The sequence below is a fragment of the Canis aureus genome, chromosome 13 (assembly GCF_053574225.1).
Source record: "Canis aureus isolate CA01 chromosome 13, VMU_Caureus_v.1.0, whole genome shotgun sequence".
NCBI lineage: Eukaryota > Metazoa > Chordata > Mammalia > Carnivora > Canidae > Canis > Canis aureus.
Window position 1 is genome coordinate 56,061,305 of NC_135623.1, and position 20,714 is coordinate 56,082,018.

General features: G+C 38.9%; 1 protein-coding gene across 10 annotated transcripts in view; it reads left to right on the plus strand.

Moving 5' to 3' along the window:
* The window catches only part of FHIP1A (FHF complex subunit HOOK interacting protein 1A), a 233,731-nt gene that overhangs the window by 43,772 nt on the left and 169,245 nt on the right, over window positions 1-20,714 (plus strand). The window contains exon 1 of one of the 10 annotated variants that reach the window (XR_013351013.1): window positions 16,580-16,656. The exons of the other annotated variants lie outside the window; for them this stretch is intronic. The gene's annotated coding sequence lies outside the window, so the exon portion shown is untranslated. Of the gene's footprint in view, window positions 1-16,579; window positions 16,657-20,714 lie in introns of those variants that run through there. 10 annotated transcript variants of the gene reach the window in all.

Sequence of the window (20,714 nt, forward strand, 5' to 3'; positions counted from 1 at the left end):
ACATTTGTACACCCACCAGTTTGAGAATTCACAGTAAATATAATTAAAGCTATTGAAGCCAAGGAGCATAAGGACGTTGCCTCTATGATCAGCCAGTCTTCAGCGTCACTGTAATAACGCTGCTTTGTCTAAGAACCCTGAAGCCTCTGCTAGTGCCTCACAGCCTTTGTCAACTGAGATCTCCACCGCTGTCGTGGGAGGTGGGTAGGTTATCCCCCAGAAGGGATCAGCTGCTCTTGCCTCTTGCTGTTTGCTGACGGAATTCTGTATGGATTAGTAAAGCTGGACTAGGAGTCCGCAGCTAACATCACCTGACTTTCCCTAGGCTGATACAGGAGCTAGCGGGGATTTCATTGCTCTCTTGGGATGTGGCACCCCCAGGTCTGTTCTCTTACTTTGGGAGTCCAGGGCTGACTCAGGGGGAAGCTGCATCTTCCTCTTGGGCTTTGTGGCTTTTCTGAAAGCCTTCACCTCAGTAGCCCTGATCTTGGTCGCTGGGACCACATCTCAGTCTTCATTGTTACACATGAGACAGTGCTGCTTCTAAAGGCAAAGAAGCAGGAGGCTAGGTTTACCCTTCTGTTAATTAATTGGCTGATGAGTAATTTCACTTATGTTTAACAAATAGGTATCAGAAGTCTGCTGTGTCAAGAGGGCCATGCCCAACTCAGTAGAAGTCTATGAAACAAATGGAAAATGTAGTTCCGACTGAAGGTAGCCTGGAGTATAAGCTAGAAGCGTTGAGGACTAGAGAATGCATCCAGCTGGCAGCAGAAAGGTCCCGAGCTTTGTGTGGTATAGAGGTCAGTGCTATGGAACTCTGGGGAGGAGAGGTGGTCATTAAACTTCTCGGAAGGGGTAATGAAGGCAAAGCAAAAGACTACCTGGTGGAGAGCTGCTTCCTGCACACTGACTTTTGACTCCTTAAGGCATGCGGCCCCTTAAAAGATATACCCTGATCCTCTGTAGTAGTCAGGTGTAGTATTGTTAAAATATATAAATAAATACTTTTCATCTGATAATGAAAGAAATAATATTTTTATAGAGCAGAAGTCTTGGAAAACACACACATACACAAGGAAGAAAACACCCTGTGTAATCCATTCCTCTGGAAATAATCACTGTTAACATTGTGGAGCATGCCCCCCTTTTTTCTTTCTGTGTAAATTACTTTAATTATATTTACTTTGGATTCTCAGACCAGACGGTGTGCACATTCCATAACGAATAAATATGAGTTGGATTCATATAAGATCATTGTGTTTGTTTTGGTGATGGTCATTTTGACCTTGTCTACCTTTTATTTTGTAGTTATTTTGAAAAGTTTTGCAAACCTTGAAAGAAGCCCGTTTGTTTTCATTTTAGAGTTGAACAGTCTGGAGGTTAGGGAGTGCCAGCCCTCTGCCCAGTCAAGAATCTGTGTATAACTTTTGACTCCCCTAGAACTTTACTAGTAATAGTGGGCTGTTGGCCAGAAACCTTATCAATAACATAAACAGTTGATTAATACACATTTTGTATGTTATGTGTATTATATACTGTGGTCTTATAATCGAATAAGCTAGAGATAAGAAAATGTTATTAAGAAATCCATAAGAGAAAGTACATTTACAGAACTATAAAGAAATCTGTATAAGTGGACCTGTGCAGTTCAAACCCATCTCATCTCGTTCAAGAGTCAACTGTATTTTGAAGCAAACGATCTTGTTTTAAAGAGAATGTATTCAATGGATAGCCTCTCGGGAATGATAGGAGAGAGATACTTTTTTTTTTTTTTTTTTTTTTGAGACTTTTTTAAAAATAAAAAGAATTATGGTTATTTAATTTTATACCATTCTCTCATATCTTTAGAGTCTTACAGAGTTTAATTTTTTTGTACCTTGTACAGTGTATTTTTTTCTCTGAAATGATGTATGTTATTAAGGTAGATGTTACTTGTATCTTTTTATCATTACTGGAAAATCTTTATGGGCTAAGTTAACAAGAAAAGAAAAAATATTAAATGTCAGGCAACTTAACTTTTTGATATGTACAAAGCTATGGGTGAATTTAAGACCTTGACCTCTGACAAGTGCATTTGGAACAAGAAATTGCCTGGGTAATGGCTTTCTGCACTTTGGGAAGAGCCTGGCTTTTGATGTATGTTTTCTGATCTGCTGGTATTATGTTTGCTCTGTCCATTTTGTTCCAGACCAGCAAAGCTAACAGTGGGATTCTGTGTTTTAGAAGAACCTCACAAATTCTCCATGTTTTGGAAGTTGTTACTGACCATAAAACTACAAAATAGAATTTATTCCTTTTTCCCCACCTGTCACCTATGTGCCTTTTGACTGATAGGTCTTAACCTTTTTGGAAATTGGTGACTCCTTGCTCTGGTTTTTAAAAGGGCATTGTTTTTAGAATAATGTCTAGCTACCCTAATTCTGTGATGTTTTTGTTTAAAAAAAAAATTCCCATGTACCTCTGAGGCCTTTAGTTTGGAAAGAGAGAGATGAGTATCACAAACTTAGGGACCAGACAGGTACTATAATGACAATATAAGATTTTAAGGGCAAGTGATGAGGACTGTGACCGGCTGGAGAATGCTTACCCCTCCAAAGGTAATAAATAAACCAAGCAAAATATATTGTGACAGCCAGTTCACAAAGTTCAAATTTGGTCTGAAGGCTACCAGTTTATGCCATTTGTCCCTGTAGTAATAACAATAATTGGGTACTAATATAATGATAAACATAGCTAACATTTCTTGAGAGCTTACTCTGTGCCAGGCATTATATCATTCTGTCTTCACCATAAAGGGAAATGCTCTTATTATTCCCCATCTTAGAGATAAAATTGAAACTTAGAGGTTATTTGTCCATGTCACAGAGATGGTAAGGAGCAGAGGCAAAGCCAGGTTTGTGTAGCTCTGGATCTCAGGCTTTGTGATTCTTTGGTTTTAGGCCTCAGAACTTTGAATTACATTGAGTGGGAAGAAAATTGTCAGTGGTGAAGCTACCCAAAGTTAAGCTTCCGGCTTGCTTTGTGGCCTTGGAGGAAAGTGGCAGGCCTGGGAGAAAGGGGTGGTGGTTTTGGTCCTAGAAGAAAACGCAAAAGCTGTATCAGGTCTGCTGCGGTGTGGACAGGTACTAGAAGAGTCTTCACTAGGTGCCTGGGGAGTTGATTACCTTGCCTGGGGGATAAAGTAATAGTTCCTGTGAGGTGCAGAAGATGGGTGTGGGGTTGGAATGAGTGCAGCATATAGGAGTGGAAAATCAGACCAAATGGAAGTTTGGTAGGAGCTTGTAATGTAGGTTTTGGCAGATGTGAGTAAGGTCCACTGGGATGTTTTGTACTGTTGGGTTTAACTGTGTATGAGCTGTAGAATAAAGAACTAAAATGTATGGGGTCTGAGATTTAATTCAGGGCTTCAGGTTACAGTGTACTTTAAAACCAAATGAGGTCCTCCCCACCACCCCCCAGCATTGGGTAGGGGAATGGGGGTGAGGGGGGTGGGGGACAGACTCAGCTGCCAGGTGTCCTGTTTGGTTATCTCAGCAGGGCCCCACTTGTGCCTCAGAGTGGCATTTCTGGGGCATAGCGGATCTGTATCAGGATCACTGGCATTTCCTGTGATATTTAGTAGCAAGAGAGTAATAAAGAAGGTCTCCTGACAAACCTTTGGTTGCTGAATTAACCAGCACGATCAAAATATTCGGCTGTGAACATAGCACCTTTAAACAAACAAGTCACTGACTGGTTGCACATTGTAGCTCTCAAAGCCTCTCTGTCTAAGTGACTTTAACTCAAGGAAATGAAAAGTAAAGCCAAGCTATTCCTAACCGGCAGCATGTGAACACGAACCCTAGCAAACACAGCAGCCTCTGTGAGAGGCCTGTCTGGATCAACAGAGCCTTAAAGAGAATTAAAAAATTATATATATACACACACAAATGAAAGGACTGTGTCTTGACTTTATTTCCCCCAAAATGTGAATATACCACAAAAATCTGTGAGAAGGTAAGATTGATCAATGGAGTTTGCCTTCTGCAGCCTGAAGACTTTTAAATAGATACTGAAGCAGGAGGAAGCAGCCTTAGTTGGGAGAAACCTAATACTGCTAGAAGAAGGGTGGGGGCAGGGGTGGGACCAGAAATAGAGCCGAATGGGTCTAGGGAAGCCCTTCTGTTGAATCATGTCCCTGGTTTAAAGTGATCGCTTTCCTAGAAGCAACTAGAAAAACTGGTCCAGTTTGTTTTTAGAGTTGGACGAAAATACTCATGTAAGCAGCTTCTGCCTTTGCAGCGTTTCCATCTGGAATATCATTTCAGAATGCGGCCAGATCGCAAGTGATTTATGTTCAGTAAACAAGATTATCTTCAGCTTCCTATCACGAAAGAGCAAACGGTTTGGGAGTTTACTTGCTGCTTTTCAGCCTTGTTTAATTGCTTGTTCAAGGTAACACTGCATTAATCTCCGTTATGTATCTCTAGTGTCAGGTTTACGGCAGTAGTTTCTGAAGCAAGAAACCAGATGAGGGGTTGAAGTATTAAAGACCCTTTTTGTGGAGCTACCAGGACTAGAACCGTTGCTTTAACGGTGGCGATGGTGGGGTGAGAGTGAAGATGATGGGACAATCAGTTTCTTTCATTTTTTTGTATTATAGGACAGACGCTCTTAATTTTATGGGCAAGTGAAATAAAGGGAATCTCAAGCGTTTTGAATGCTTAGGATTTTTCATGTTTTAAGAATTTACTTTTTCTCTGCTATGGGAAACCCTTTTTATTGAAATTACGCATGTTTAGCGGAAAACAGCATTTCTTTTTGATTGAGGGTACATGTGAAAATGTGAATACTGACACGGTTTCTTTCAAATGTGTATAAAGATTTTAATGTATTATGTTAAATTAAAATGAAAAAAAAAAGATTTATTTATTTATGTATTTGAGTGGCGGGAGAGGGAGAGAGAGTACCAAGCAGACTCCAAGCTGAGTGCAGAGCCTGCCTGGCACAGGGCTCAATTTCATGACTTTTCAATCACAACTCGAGCTGAAACCAAGAGTTAGACATTCAACTGACTGCCACCTAGGTGCCTCTTAATGTATTACATTTAAATGACATAGTTTTTTATAGGTATCCTGTTACTCTTCTGATTATTAGGTTTAAATATCTATGTGAGAGAGGTGTAAGCATTTTAGCAAAGGAATGATCATTTTGTCCTCAAGACAAAAAAAAATATATTTAGTGCATAAAGTTTAGGAAAATGGTGTGTTATGTATTTCATATTCACTGCAGATAAAAATAGTTGCATGTAGTCAGTAAGTCTAATGCTCTAGTAATCTGCTCCAACACCTCTTTGTAAATCTTGAATTGAAGGTCTCTTCCTAAACTGGTATCTTAATATTTTGAGTTTCATACCTTGCACACAGTGCAAACCAAGCAAAAGATAAAATGTGTAAAAGGTCGCTCTGCCTTTCAGATTGTATCAGCTATTTTGAATCTAATTCTTAAACTGTTCATGATGCCTTGGCAGCAAGCCATGTGCTTGTCATTTTATCTCATTAGAGTTAAGTCTAGTCCTGTCAAGAGCAGGTTTACTAGTCTTTTTTAATTGCCTGCTTAAAATTTCTCATTTCCAAAATCAGCTGAAGAATTTAAGATGGTGATAAGTGTGGGCCGAGGTCAAGTAAAAGTTCTGAGCAGATCAGAAGTTTACCACAGGAGGAAAATGCTGAGAGGCATGATTTCAGGCTGTCACGGAGGAGTGGCAGGTTGCTGAAGCATATTTGTGTCCAGAAGAATGGGGCAGGGTTTGAATTGTGTAGTTGCATGAAAATGTACACGGTGTTTATGGGACTAGTATATATGGGTTTTTTGGGGGTGGCATTTTTGCATTTTGCATTTCATTGCATTATTCCAGGGAACCAGAGGCTGAGTATCAGAGGATGGGAAGGTTGACAGTAAACATGAAGGTCAGGTGGAATCTGAAGGGGACAAGAGAGAGGGATGTGGTGAGCTGAAAATAATATGATGAAGGAGGGGAGATTAGTCACAGAGGGAGTCTGCTGAGGGGCAGCAGTAGCAGAATCTACAGTAGGACAGAGAAGAGAGGCTACAATAAAAGGTGAGGTGAAGAGGCTGGCAGAGAGTGCTTTGTTTTCTGAGAAACCACTTGTTGTTGCCTGGAATAAGATATACCCGTGCCTATGAGAATCGGAGAGAGCCAGCTTTGCCAGCAGTTGTCAGGCTTTGTTGATGCTTCCCAGAAGAGTCTGAAGGGTGGTTGCTGTGGCACCCATTCTTCCCATGATGGGAGGACAACAGAAATGGAAAAAGATGCGGGGGACTGTAGTAGTCTCCAGGGCTATGTTTGGAGCCATATGAGTTGGTGTGACCTGGAAGGCATGAGCAGTTGAGACCATGTAATGGACTGGGTAGTCTAGTTGGGTCAAATCAGAGTAGCCTCACAGACCCATCTTTTTTTCTTGAAACATTTCTCATCTGGAGGACTTTGGGAATGGGATTTCTCTGTAGTGTATGAGAGTAGGACTTACCGTGAAGAACTTTGGATATATGTTATAGTCTTCTCTTGCTTCCTCCAGTCCTCTTCTTGGGGTATACCATGGGTTCACATTGTTCCCTGACAGGCCCAATTTGTTGAACATCTTCTGGGTCTTTCTTGATTTTCTTTTCACTTACCAACATTTACCTGTTCACTCTGGTATCTCTGGTCTCTCCAAATAACTGGAACTCATTTGGTAAAAACATTCATTCTCTTGTGTAGGGATAATGTTTGCATTCAAGGGGAGGATTCACGGTGTGTTGACTCAAAGAAATGGTGGCATTTGGGGCATGCCTTTGAGTAAATATTAAGATAGTGATATTACAGCGAAGTCATTATATGCATATTTTACCCATGGGAATTAAACTAATGCACTTTGCTGAAAGAAAAAAAACGGTCAAGAAACAATTGAAATACATTGAATATAGGTCCTAGAGTGAATGTGAGAGACAGGAGCCTGCTGTTTTAGGGAGATTTCATTTCCTCTCAGAGAGAGAGAGAGAGAGAGCGCGAGCAATTGGATTTAACCACATGGCCTGTAAAATGCAGGCCGAGTACTTCCTTTGGAGTTTACCTGAAAAGGTAATAGTCTTTCCTAGAGGGCGGGGAAAAATTGGTTATCTTGAACTTAGGGTTGTACAGCATCGTATTGTATTTTATGAGGAATTACAGGGAATTTTCAAGGATAGTTTTGATTTTAATTTAATTACTTTGACTTTGGACTCTAACCTAGTTCTCTGTGCAATTAGATATGACTTTACAGTGTTGGGTGGCTGAGGGTAGGTCTTTCAAGGTCCCTGTGAGCTCCTTTGGATTTGGGACTGTGTAATATTCATCATTGCCAGAGGAGCTCAGAAAACATTTTTGTTGAGTGAAATCAGGAACGCACAGCTCCTCTGCCTGATGCTGCCTCCCCTCCGCTGCCCCACCATGGTCCCTAGAACAGATATAAATGGGGACATTTCTGGCTGCCTTGGTTTAGAAGAGAGGAGTTTTACTGAGTGGTTTAGATTTTCTGTTGGAATTGGTTTATAAGTTACTGACCTATTGAGACAAACCCTTTCTTCCTACTTCTAAGGTGCTACCCTAGCCAAAGAAGGTAGCAAAGGGGAATTTGTTGAAAGTAGGATGATGGCATGTGTTTGAGATCCTATTATCTTTCTTTTTAATGCTGAACTCATATCTCCCATTCTGCAACAGGCCACCCTTGTCGTTAGAGATAGCTTTGGCATCCTGGGAATGAATGGCTCCACTTATTCATTTGCCCCTCAGAGGTGATTTTGAACACTGGGATTATGGATGACTCACATGTGAAAGTGTAATAAAAAGAAATGTTGTCCATCTCCCCCAAACTATCATCCTCCCGTCCACTTGTGCCCTTTCTGTCTCTTCAGCTGTGGTCCACTTGTGGCCTCAGTGATGATCCTGGTGCTTTATGCATAACTTGCCTAGTAGCTTACAAATAAGTGTCACGAAGAAAAGCTTTGCTGGTTTAGTACATGGCTTTGTTGATAACGATCCTGAGTATGTGGCATCTTGCTCTGTGCCTCATGGTATCACCATGGTACTTAACCGAAAAGACCCTGGTTTCTACAAGGTGTCTGCTTGACAGGGCAAGTTTAAGTAGAGATAATTACCACGGGAGTTGGTCTGTTTTTCATATTCCATTTATGGAAGCTCATTTGCTGCTCTCAGTAAATTTAGAAGCTCCTGTGTATGACTTCCAGACCTTCATACCAGGCATAAGTGTGATCTGACTGCTAACCCACTCATTCTGATGCTAGTTTTTTTTTTTTTTTTTTTGGTATTTTTGTCAGCCTTATGGCCCAGTTTTATATTTTTATTTTTATAATGTGCCAATTAACCTTTGATTGTTGTATTCAATAAAATTATAGAAATGGAGGGACTCTTAGAGGTCATGAAATCCAGTATTCTTTAAACTTTTCTTTACCTCAAAGGGACAGAACCACTAATAAATGTAATTTATGCCAATATGTATGTATATCAGAGAAAAACTGAACTTGAAGTTCAGAGAGGGGCTCAAATGGGAGGCCAAAAGCTTCTTTGATTTCTCTACTTCCTTCCTATCCAATCCTTGAGGTATATGAATATAGCATCTGGGCCTCTGTGGAGCTCAATATGAAAACCACAGCTCTGGAGGTAATGGGTGTTTGGCTAAGTCTTAAATATTCCTAGCGCCAGTTTGCCATTTATTGCTTCCTGAGGGTACAGTTTTAAAACAGAATGGCTCAAAGTTCTTCCTCGGCAGGAAGTAGTGTGAATTACTTATAGATACTCACCAGTTATCAAGAAGTTTATTGGATGTTGTTCAGCCCAACCGGTGGGCCCTGTTAGGTAGCACAGGCCAGAGCTGACCTGAGTGAAGGAGCGGTACTGGTTTTTCTATTTGATGACATGTATGACCTATGGATGAGACTATTCATGTGGTAAAGAAGTTGGGATGTCTTCTGTGGGACAGGCTCTAACCGTGTTGATCAGTGATTCTCAAAGTTTGGTCCCCTGGGTTAGTGGCAGCAGCCCCTATCACTTGTTAGAATGAAATTCTTGGCCTCTGCCCAGGCCTGCTGAATGAGAAACTTTGAAGATGGGGCCCAGCAACTGGTATTTCACAGGCTTTCTGGGTGTTTCTGCTCCAAGAGTGAAGATTGAGAACCACTACGTTTGGAGCAGTGATGGTGCCTGGGATGGCATGGGGGTATTTTAACACTGTTTCTCCTGTCCCCCTGCCTTCTAAAGTGATCTTTCTTGCTTTGCTGTGGACATTTGATGTTTTCTCCATCTTCTACAAAGTCCTCAGTGACTTTGTCTTCAAAACAAATACCATAGCTCTGGCTTCCAGTTAGGTAACTTTTACATGGAAATAGTTGAAGCAGCCACTAGATGTGTATGAACATTATGTTTTAGGCGTTACTAGGAAACCTGGTTGTTTATGAAAGGAAGTGGTCTTCTGCTGGACCAATCAGGGTCTCATTCATCTGGATATAGCTGTGATCATTCAGGCATTTTAGCTTCATGTCTCCAGTGAGGGTCTGTTGAAGGATTCCCAATGCAACACTTACATAACCATGATCATCTTATGTGCCTTAGCATTGCAAATCTGCTCCTTTTCTCTTGTGTCTCTCTGATTGACTTGGCAGTCATTCAACAGCCCATAGTTAGGGATTCCTAATGTAAAATCCAAGAACCATGCCTCATATCAGAAAAATATGACTTGCTTATATGTATGGATATGATTTTTGGTGGGTAGAGAGTCTGTAGCTTTCATCAGATTCTGGAAAGGATCTATGTTCTTCCCCACAGCCTCTCCTCCATTCCCCAATGCTGATAAACTATTACTTTAGCTGCTTTGGGATGGTAGTTGTAAGAAGTCTTCACAAGATGTGTAGCCATTTGAGGTAGACAAAGTCTCAGGGGGATTGGCAATCCTAGTGTAGCCTGCCTTGTGGTCTCCTCAAGTGTTAATGTTAATTCAGTGGAGTAAGACTGGTTCTTTTCCATTTCTGGGCAGGAGGCAGGGTGCACACTTGTTGTAATCAGTAACATGCTAATTCAGTAGTAGCAGGTATAGTTTCTTTAAAAAGTTGATCCTGTGAGGTATATAGAATAGAAAGATTAAAAAAAAATTTTTTTTTTTTGTTTATTTGAGAGAGAGAAAGAGAGAGATAGCGAGCATGAGTAGAGGGGAGGAGTAGAGGGAGAAGCAGACTTCCTGCTGAGCAGGGAGCCTGATTTGGGACTCGATCCCAGAACCCCGGGATCATGACCTGAGTTGAAGGCAGATGCTTAACTGACTAAGCCCCCAGGAGTCCCTAGAACAGGAAGATGTTATCCCTGTTTATAGTTGATGACCCTAAGGCTTAGAGAAAAGCGTGAAATTATCACTAGGTTTACCCGTTGTCTCCAGACATTGGGCACACCCACTGGCTCCTGCTCTGGTTACTTCTGAATAGGCTTGGATGATGCCTAGACTAGTCTCAAAAGCTCATTGTGGATGAAAGACTTATTGTTTAAGTGTACCTAGAATCATTATTCTTTCTCTAAAGAAAATGAATCATGTTAAAATTGTGGATTTCTTTTTTGCTGTTCCTTATTTAAAAAATTTTTTTTATAGATCTCATCTCCCCACTTCACAGTCAAATATAAGCTGGCCCCAGCCCCTCTTCTTTTCTTCTTCATAAAGATCATAGAAAATCCCACCTGATCTCATCTTTTTAGCATGTTGGGTCAGGAGAGGGCAAGTTATTGGCAGCTGGTAACATCACCTCCTTTTCATTAGATTGTTCTCTGGTTTTCAAAGACTAGTGACCTTGTAACTTATATTACACAGCCTTAAAATTGCACATAAAAGTTTGCTGCGGAAGAGTAGCAAATGTAAGATAAATTGAGAAGGTTAAGGGGAAAACTGTGCTAAGAGCTTCTCATAAATGAATTCTCATCTTAAAAGCACAGTGATTTCTCCAAGTGACAAATTAACTTGAGAGATTGTGCTTTGCATTTTTAAGTAATTTGTGGTAGGGTAATTCCATTTGTGTTTAAGCTAGAGGCCAGAGCCTCACTTATTCTACTTGTGCTTTTTGTCTAATAGTGTAGAAAAGAAAGCTGTGTATGTGGATATTTAATTTACTTCTATTTTGTAAGAGCAGTGTGTCTGTGATTCAGTCGGTAATGAGATTCAGTGTGTTAAGGCAGGCTGGCATGTAAAAGGTGTCTGTACTGAGGGCTTAGGGCCAGAGCATTTTTTGAAAAGGAATATTTGTGCTTTGAAAACTTCTTGTAAAGATTCTTGTTCTAACTTTAATTACTCTTTCACTTCAGTAGGGTCACTGCAAAGGACATCAAGATGTCCGTAATTTCAGTTCCCTGGCATCAGGTGGGTATAAAAGGCTTTAGCGAGCGACGTGGTGGTTCGTTCTATCAAAGTTAGAGGTTTGATTATGACAATTAACTTTCAGTAGGTGACTCCTTATTTCTATCAGGAATATGCATATTAATGTCATTTAGACTTTCACTTTGAGCAAATGACTCCATATTTCTATCACAAATATGCATATTAATGTCATTTAGACCCTTTTGTTATTTAACATTCCTATTGATTTTAGGGTTTATACATCTGTGATTTGTTGAACAGCGGTGAGAATACAGAGAAGAGAATACAGAGAAGAATGCCTAGCATTCTTGTAGTTTGTCTAGTGAGAGCTGATCATGGAAAGTTCTTCATTCTTCCAAGTCACTGATGTCGGTAGTAGGGGTTTAGACTTGGTAATTAATAGTAGTATCTTTGCCCTCTGCATCTTTCTATTGAGCTTTTCATTTTCCTCCTTTGGCCTGTTGCCATATTGCATTTTTGCTCTAGGATCTTATTTTGTTGGACAGAGACAGTGGGCATGATATTACCTAATTGCCTCAGATGCTGGCTGGCGTAGACTTCATTTTTCAAAGTCAGAGTATGATACAGAAAATCACCTTAAATGAGATTTTTCAGTGTCTTGACCTAAGGGGACTCAATGAGTGCAATGTAGAGGAGATGAGGGGCAGGTGACAGGTTCAGGAGCTCTGGGCCATGTTCCAAATAGGTGGACTTTACATTTCTTGGAAGAAGCAGAAGACATTGAAGTACTTGCAGATAGGCAGGCATCTGGATTTCCCTGAATTTCCTTTTACCTCAGATTCTAATAATAATAATAATAATAATAATAATAATAATAATAATAATAATAATAACAATAATAAGCCCAGCACTCTGAATCTGTGCTTCCCACAGTGGAGCCTAGTATTACAGAGTCTATTTGCATCAACATAAAGAAGGTAAATGAGTTTCAATAGCCTGCCAGTCACCTGACCCAGAAACCATGTGTAACTTGAGTATTTTGAGGTTGTGTATTCACCTATCTGGACAGTTAGGGACTCTGGACATATGTAGGGTTAGGAAATACTTGTGTGATTTTAAAGGCTTACTGTTTATTGTAAAACATATTACACTTATGTTAGAGTCCATGACCTAGCTTCTGACTTCAAAATAGCTTTGCCTTAGGAACAGATGCCATGTGATTTCTCTCATAGGAAATTTAAGAAACAAATGACCAAAGGAAAGAAAGAGACAAAGCAAGAAACAGACTCAACTATAGAGAACACACTGATGGTCACCAAAAGGGTGGTGGTGGTGGGGCAGATGGGTGAAATAGGTGATGGGGATCACAGAGTGCACTTGTGATGCTCACCCAGTGTCGTATGGAAGTGTTGAATCATTATATTGTACACTTGAAACTAGTGTCACACTGTATATTAATGAAACTGGAAAACAAATTAAAATATAGCTTTGCCTTAATAATTGAAACAAGGCTTTTCCTTGCCAGTTGGCTTTTAATGTGTCTTTGAGGTCAGGATCTTTTGGTACTGTTTTAATAGAGGTAAAATTTGCATAATACAAATCCTGTGAATATTTCTTGTCAAGAGAATTTAAGAAAGGTTAATTGACTCAACAGTTGGTTCATTTATTTGAATTCAGTGGCTGATAGGCCAGGCTGATATAAAGCCAGGTCCTTGCCTTCAAGGAGATCATAACCTCCCAGGAGGATAAAAACATAAACAAATATTAAGAGAGGCATGTACAAGGTGCCCTGTGGCTGCGAAGGATGTTTATTGCACTTGCCTTTTTGAGCCTGCCTCTGAAAATGGTGGAGTCTTTTCCTCTTGCTCAATTATTTTAGCCACCTGTCTCACTTTGTTGTCTTAATGTTTTCTGTTAGGGATTTCATATTAAGGTTAGAATCTTGTCAGCTTTTTCATTCTTAACTCTTCTTGCTTCTGAGACGCAAAGAAGGAAGCGTGAGTGGTGATGCCCTGTGTTGGTTTGTTTTCTAAGAACTATAAAGCATGTGCTTGATAGAACCTGATGTAAAAGTTGATACAAAAAAGGATATTTTTGAATGCTGGAGTATAAACTGAGATCCTACCAAGCTTATTTTTCCTGTAAGAAAATCCAGATCTGTTTGCTTATTTAAGCTAGTCCTATATTATATATGTTTCTGTCTCTATTGTATGTTCCAGCCACATCTCCTCCCCAAACGCCAAGCCAAAAGAGTCTATTTCCTGTCTTCTTTTCTTTGAAGTTTCTCAAACTTTATATTTCTTATTCTTTCTTTGTTGTTGTTGCTAAAATGTCTCATGTTTGCAAATGGTAATAGCAGTATCTTCTACTTTGAGTGAGGGATTAAGTGGACAATACTTATAAAGATCTCTAAAATGCTTAAAGAAAGGACTAAATAAAATGAAATAGTACTATGCAAGGTGAATAAATTATTTTCTTATATTCGGCTGAGTTTTATGAAGGTGAATTTTTCTCAGTGCTAATCTCTCTTTAAGTTTAATACTGTGGCTTCTCTTTCTATGGTTATGCTTTTTAGACTCCCTCACTTCCCTATTCTAAGGCATTTCTGAACTGGTGCAATTGTCATTTTTTTCCCCTTAATTTTATAAAGTACGGTATCTTTTAAATGTTACTTTAAAAAATTCTTTCATGCCTCTTTCTTGGTCCATGAAACATAAAAAAAATGACTTCATGTGACTTCACTTTCATAATCTTACTTTATTAAAATCTTGCAACATGTTGGTCAAGTGCTAGCATATAATTTTCATAGTTAAATTTTAAACCTTAACCAGAGCTGTATTTTGCCTTTCTCTTTGTGAGTTGCTTAAAGGGCAAACTTATCTGGTTATACTTGCCAGTTTCACAGAAAGGTCCTTTCCTCCTTTCACTATCTGGACAGCCAAGAAAAGCAAGGGAACAATCAACAGACTGGTTTAAGAGAGCAAAAATTTGTCCAGTGCACTGGAATTTGCTTCCTCTCTGGTGTGAAAGCTTGTATTTGTGGTCTACAAAGTGATGTTGTGTAAAAATGTGAAGGACAGATGTTTACTTTGGCCTTGACCAAGGTGAGAATTCGAGGTGGGAGATTCGAGCTCCACATCGGAGGTGATTTGGAACATGACCAGTCTGCCAGTTTTGTTAGCCATCATTGAAGCAGAGACTAAGTGAAGGAGATATAATTTCACAACTCATAATATAGCTCTAAAATCTTTTTCCTTTTGCTTGATGTATTTTAAGCAGTTGAATACATTTTCCATAAATTTTACTGCCTTCCATTTATCTTTGAATAGAAGCCAATGAGAGAAATATTTAGGAGGTTATGAGCAACAATAGAATGAACTGTTAGAAAAAGTCCTTTTGTGGCATTCCTCAAGTGTGTGCTCGTGGAAAAATTACTGTAATTTGATAGTGAAATGTTGGAAAATGATTTTATTTACTATTTAGGAATAACATAAAAGATCCTTGCTTTTTAAATTCGCAGGTTCAAAACATTTAGTTATGCCTCACTAGCTCAATCTTTGCTCATTATGCTTTACATTGATGGAATTAAATGCGACATGTTGCAAGGTTGGATCAGCTTCACAGTTCTAAAATACAGAATTTGGCTGACTTCTGAAAAAAAATTTAAGATACTCTTTAATATCAAAAATGGAGATTTGTGAAATTTTGTTTTTGGCCTAAAGTTGGTTCAAGGAAGTATCCCAGTGATAGAGGAGGGAATAGACTTGAAGAATACCTACCTGTAAATTGCCTTAAAACCAAAAAAGACTTTTGAAAGAGCAAATAATTTTTCAAAGCCACGTCCCTGGTGTCTGTACGGGCCTGTAAGGCGGCTAGTCTGTGGGGTGAGTGCACTTCTAGTACTTGTATCTGCCAGCACCAGTAGTAAACACATGTTTAATGGTATTCGGTCCCGAAGCATCCAGTTTTATCTTCTGGATATCCAAGGACATATGTGGATGAAGGTCAGAACTTCAGGATGCTTGCTGTGTGAGGTTCATAGGTGTTGAGAGAGGAGAGCTGCCCTAATAGAATGCTGATAGTTTTCTTTATTTTAAAATTTAAATTCAATTAATTAACATATAGTGTATTATTAGTTTCAGAGGTAAAGGTCAGTGATTCATCAGTCTTGTGTAACACCCAGCGCTCATTACATCACGTGCCCTCCTTAATGCCCACTATCCACCCCATCTCCGCATCCTGCTCCACTCTAGCAACTCTGTTTTCTAGAGTTAAGAGTTGCTTATGATTTGCCTCCTTCTCTGATTACAGCTTGTTTTATTTTTCCCTCCTTTCCTCTATGTTCCTCTGTTTTGTTTCTTAAATTCCACATATGAGTGAAATTAGATTATTTTCTTTCTCTGATTGACTTATTTCACTTAGCATAATACCCTCCAGTTCCATTCATGTTATTGCAATTGCAAGATTTCATTTTTTGATGGCTGAGTAGTATTCCCTTGTGTGTGTGTGTGTGTGTGTGTGTGTGTATATATATATCCCACATCATCTTTATCTATTCATTTGTCGATGGACATCTGGGCTCTTTCCATAGTTTGGCTATTGTGGACATTGCTGCTATAGACATTGGGGTGCACGTGCCCCCTTGGATCACTACCTTTGTATCTGTGGGGTAAATCCCTAGTAGTGCAATTGCTGGATCATAGAGTAGCTCTACTTTTAACTTTCTGAGAAACCTCCATATTGTTTTCCAGAGTGGCTGTACCAGCTTCTCTTCCCACCAACAGTGTAAGAGAGTTCCCCTTTTTCAGTTCATAGTTTTTAAGGAATTCTCTGGAGGCTATCTCCTGATTCTTTTGCTTATCTTATACAGGGACCATCTATGGTTTTCCTCTTTCAGTGGCATCAGTAACTTGTGCTTTAGTGTTCATAAGATTATATGAGCATTCTCTATGTCCTAAAATCACCTGTCATTTGTTTTAATGTTTAAGGGTAGGGAATTAAATATCTTTAAACTTCAGTTTTCTCATCTATCAAATGGATATTCATGGGGTGCCTGGCTGGCTCAGTCAGTGGAGCATGCTATTCTTGATCTCAGAGTTGTGAGTTTGGGACCCACGTTGGGTGTAGGGATTACTTTAAAAAATGGGTATTCATTCATTCATGTGGTCATTCATTCATTTGTTCAACAGACATTAAGTAGGATCTGTGTGCCAGGGAAGTGCTGGGAAGTAAGCAGTGATCAAAGCAGACAAAACCCCTGCATTTGGTGAGTTTATATTCTATAGGGAGAAATGGAATATAAATTAGTAGAAATGAAATATAACATATTTTAGATGGAAACAGTTGCTCCAAAGAAAAATGAAACAGGGTTGGCGTAGAATGATGCAATTAGAAGGTGGTTTCTTTCTGTTTTATTTGAGGTAAATAGGGAAGGCCTCTGTACTGAGGTGACATGTAAGCAGAGACATAAATGGAGAGAGATGTTATATGAAGGTATCTGGGGATAGGGGATATCAGGGAGCTGCAGGTCTGCCTGACACTATACTAGTGCTTGCTCAGCATGAGGTGAGAGCAAGCATGGTGTGTTTGAGGAGCAGTGGGGAGGAGAGCAGAAGTACAGTGAATGAGGGCTAGGGCAGCCATGATAGCAGTACCCATCTTGTAGGGCTGCTTTGAGAAAACACTCACTCAATTTAGTATGTACTTTGCACACATTAAAAGAATAATATACCATAACATATAAGGAATGTTTTAGGAATGCAAGAAGGACTCAGTAGTATGACATTCATTATCTCATTAAATATCAATAACAAAAATCATATCATTTTTATGGAAAATCCATCTGATAAAATTCAATATTTATTGATCTAAAACCCCCTCAAAATAGAATAGGAAAACATCCTTAGTAAAATAAGGTATGTCTGTCTCAATCCAAAAACCATCTTAGGGGTAATAGGAAATTTGAGAACATCCCCATGGAAGTCAGGAACAAAATAAGAATGCCCACTATTTTTACTGTTTATTAATGGTGTTTTGGAATCACAAGTCAAGATAGTTGGACAAGAGAAAGAAAATAAAGTTATAAAGGTATAAAACCCAGAAAGGTAATAAATGAATATTCTTTGCAAATGATAGGAATATATGACTAGAATAAAAACTAATTATAAAGATAATATATGAATATGCCTGGATACAAGGTAATATGTCAACATTTATAGCTTTCATATATACCAACAATAACTGATTTGAAGATATAGTGGAAGAAAAGACCAATAGCGTAAAAAGAAAAACTATCTCAGAATAAACTTAAATATATATGATATATATGAAGGCACTTAATCCTCCTGAGGGATACAGAAAAGACATGAAATGGCCTGTCATATTCTTGGATATAAAGATACCAGTTCTCCTTAAATTAATGTGTATGTTTGATGTAGTTCCAATGATGTAGTTCCAATATATATATATTTTTTGGTGGAGGTTAGTAAAGAAGTTTATTCTATGTTCACACGGAAAAATAAGTACAAATAGCTAGGACAGTTCTGAAAAAGACATTTAAACATACTGTAAGGTGTTGCACCTAAGTGGCTCAGTCTGTTAAGCATCCTACTCTTGGTCTCAGCTCAGGTCTTGATCTCAGGGTTGTGAACTCAAGCCCTGCTTTGGGCTCCATGCTGGTTGTGGAGCCTACTTAACAAAACAAAACATATTGTAAGGCTACAATAATTGAAACATTGGTATTACCAAATACCATATTTGTCATATGATAAAGATGGCCTTTCAGATTAATTGGAGAAAGATGCTCGATTCAGTAAATAGTAGTGGGATAAGCAGGTAACTATTTTAGAACGGTACCTTAAATGTTAAGCCAAAATCTATATAACACAGAAATTAAAAAAATAAGTTCTAGAAGACAACATGAGAAACTTATTTTATAATCTTGAAGTACATAGGGCCTCTTTAAGTATGACAGAAAATTGAGAAGCCATAAAGGAGATAGATCAACTTGATCATATTACCACCCCCCTAAAAAAAAAAAAAAAAAAACTAACTGAAAAAATCAGCATAAGGAAACGCAGAGAACAAGAAAATTGGGGAAAATGTTTGCTTTTCGTATCACAAAGTGGGACTAATTTTTCTAATACAGAGCCCCTACAAATTCATAAGAAAAAGTCCAGCTATTCAGTAGAAAATGGACAGAGGATACAAATAGTCTTCTGCAGAGAAATGACAGTGGCTTCTACACGTATGAGAGGATGCTTAATCCACTCATTAAAGGAGATTTGCATGTGACAACCATGTGGAAGTACCATTTACCACTAGTAGATGGGTTCATAACCCACACTGTAGAGAGTATGAATGCAACACAATAGCCTCTTTAGTGGGGCAGTTTGGCAAAATCTGTCATAAGAAGAATCTTGTATCTTTTGACTAGAAACTTCAGTTCTAGAAATTTATCCTAGAGGGGGCGCCTGGGTGACTCAGTCAGTTAAGTGTCTGCTTTTGGCTCATATCATGATCTCAGGGTCCTGTGATCTAGCCTTGTGGTGTGTGTGTGTGTGTGTGTGGCAGGGGGGTGGGGTAGGGGTGGGAGTGAGGGTCATTGCTCAGCGGGGAGTCTGCTTCTCCCTCTTCCTCTGTCCCTCTTCCCTGCTTGTACTTTCTTTCTCATTCTGTCTCAAATAAATAAATAAAATCTTAAAAAAAGAAATTTATCCTCGATTCGTGCATACTATGATTATATCTTACAAGTACATACATATTGCATGCATGAAAAGATGATTTATGTACAAGATAATTATTGTAGGAGATAAAGATTGGAAGCAGCCAAAATGTTCATCCACGGCAACTGAATAAATACATTGTTACATCTGTATGTTGGAAATTGTGCTGTCAAAAAAATTCCAGGGAATCTTTATGCATTGTTTTGGAAAAATTGCCAGCGTATGTTTAGTGAAAAATGTAAAGTACAGAACAGTGTATATTGTATTGTTTATTTGTGTTGAAGTGTTTTGCTTGTTTATGAATACTTACAGCCTCTGGGGAGGGTAATTTGAATTTGAAGACACCTCCACCCTTCTCAAAAAAAAAAAAATTGCATGTAGAGCACAGTGCCTTGCATTTAGCACTTATTGCATGTTGGTGGTGGTGACTTTCATTTTAATTATAGGGTTCCTTTATCTCATGAATTGATTTTTAACAGTTGGGTCTGGAAGAGGAAACCCATCTTTCTATAAATGCTGCTTAATAAGGATCATACTCATGTTATTCATCACAAATGCTAAATGTGCTTCCTGAAATATGTTTCTTGGAGGATGTCAGTACAAATTCTGCAACCGAAGATGTCAAATATGATTGGGGAACGTTGGATTAAAACTAACCAGGCTTCTTTCCTGTAGGTTTTCTTTTAGCCTTAATACACATAATGTGCTTTGTGAATATTCCAGAAGGATATTTAGAAGGCAGTGTTTTCCAGATTTATTTGAGTGCAGAGCTTTAAACAGCAATGGTTACTACTTTTTTTTTTTTTTTTTCTTTAAGAAGCATCTTTTGAGTAGTTGTCATTTTGGGAAACAGCACTTTAATACTTAGATTTTTGTTTTGTTCACCTTCATTGTTCATTTTAATAAACTTCTATTTTTGATTCATTTCTAAGATGCCTGTCGTCTCTCCTGGCCTGCTTTTCCTTCTCTGTGAGTTACTACAACTCACAAATTTGTTTCCTGGTTGAGATCTTCCCAAAGTCATTCAACTTACACTGGGTTTCTTGGAGTAAAGAAGAGACTCTATATAACTGGTGTAAAATCTCAGGGATTGATTGAATGGAAATTGAAGATTGCAGCTTGATTTGATTCCGGTTTTCCCAAAGCTTCAAAAGTTTTGCTGTTCAGGGGAAGGAATAAAATCAACTTAATGGGTAGAAGAGTTGAGGAATTGTGAGCTTAATGTGTAGAAGATAATATCACTGTGGGTCAGAAGATATGGGATCCAGCTATTTACTTTTTTTAAAAAAAGATTTTATTTATTTATTCGTGAGAGACAGAGAGAGAGGCAGAGACATGGACAGAGGGCAAAGCAGGCTCACCATAGGGAGCCTGATGCGGGACTTGATCCCAGGACCCTGGGATCACAACCTGAGCCAAAGGCAGACGCTCAACCACTGAGCCACCCAGGAGCCCTTCCAGCTATTTACTTTTGAACAGGCCCCTTAACTTTTTGTGCTTCATTTTTATCATCTGTGAAATTCAGTGATTGGATTTAAGTTCATTTTAAGGCTGAGTTATTATATGCTAAATGGAATCAGTGAAGATTGTAGGACCATGT